The sequence below is a fragment of the Propithecus coquereli genome, unplaced genomic scaffold, assembly GCF_000956105.1.
Source record: "Propithecus coquereli isolate 6110/MARCELLA unplaced genomic scaffold, Pcoq_1.0 Scaffold225, whole genome shotgun sequence".
Classification (NCBI taxonomy): domain Eukaryota; kingdom Metazoa; phylum Chordata; class Mammalia; order Primates; family Indriidae; genus Propithecus; species Propithecus coquereli.
The window spans coordinates 1,972,479-1,973,868 of record NW_012147745.1 but is presented as its reverse complement, the minus strand read 5'-3'; positions in this window follow the sequence as shown (position 1 = coordinate 1,973,868).

Below are 1,390 nucleotides of genomic sequence, written 5' to 3'. Positions count from 1 at the left end.
AAGCTTTCTGAATGTTATTACTCCCATTTGCTTTAAAATATAGGAAAACTATAACCTTCTCTTGATGATATATGCTTAAAATAATGAACATTGCACTGTGCTATAGATTGGATAAGAAAGAGGGCAGATTATAAATCTATTTATAGTTTGTGAACAGAGCTGAAATTCTAAGGTAATTTTTAACTATCTGAAGTTTGTTTAATGAGAATAAAACACAAAAGAAGAGTTATATTATCCTTAGACCAGTTTTACCATTTTGACAAAGATCAGATAATAGACTTTGTTCAGAAATTGAAGAAAACATTAAAACTCTGAGGACAGATAGGGAGGGAGTTGGGCTAGGGAAGAGATAGTACTTTCTGAGCCTTAACTTACTTCAAAATGCTATGTTAGCTTTAGGCAATTGAATTTGCTACCAGAATCTATTGTCTTTTTTAATCTGAGTTCCCAGAACACTTACACATGTCTCTTACTAAACACATTGTATTATAGCACCGTGTAGGATTTTGTCTCCCTGCTAGATTGAGCTGCTCACGGCTAGGGAACACACTATCTTAAACATTTGTCTTTTCAGTACTTGGTGCATTTCCCAATGCAAGTAATGGTGATAGCACAAGTTTTAGTTGCTGTGTTAATTCTGATCTTGTAGCTGAAGTTAATTGTGAGTGAGCTGGCTCTTTTTGTTACCTACCCATAGCATGTCTGACACATCTAGTTCTGTTCTTTTATGCATGGATTTTCTCCTCATTGGACTACGTATCTCTGTCTGCCATTTTATACTTTTAATTTGCCACCGATGGCTCCAATGTACTGATTGACATCCAAAAATTCCAGCCATGACTAATGTAAGGAGGACTTAACATTAGCTGTAGGATTTTTCTTAGTTTTTTCTTTTCTTTCACTGTCAGTATGTTTTCTTGTCATTTCATTTTAAAATCTTTTCTGTGCTTTTTTTAAAAAAACTCTTATTTGGTGATAGGCTCTTCTGATAGGGCCTTGCACTTGTTAAAATCCCTCAGCCTACAGAAAAAAGAAATAATACTATAGAAAACCTTTTTAAAATCTGTAGGTGAAAACCTAGAGTTGGGGCCATTCCTTTCCTCTTCCTTCCCTCCTCCATCTTGTTTTGGCACTTTAAGTTTACGTAGCTGACATTAAGCCAAAAGTTGAAACAAATGTCGTGAAAGCCATATTGCCAATATGTGTGTTTGTATTATAGAGCAGACCAGTTCCCTGAAATGTCTGTGTAGAATACCTAACTATATTGATATTTCACTCTATCCTTATTATTAGAATATTGCCTCACAACTGTATTTAAAGAAAAATTTCATCATATTCAGTATAACTTTTTTGGCAATCTTGAGTTTAAAGTGTTACTGCTATTATTTTA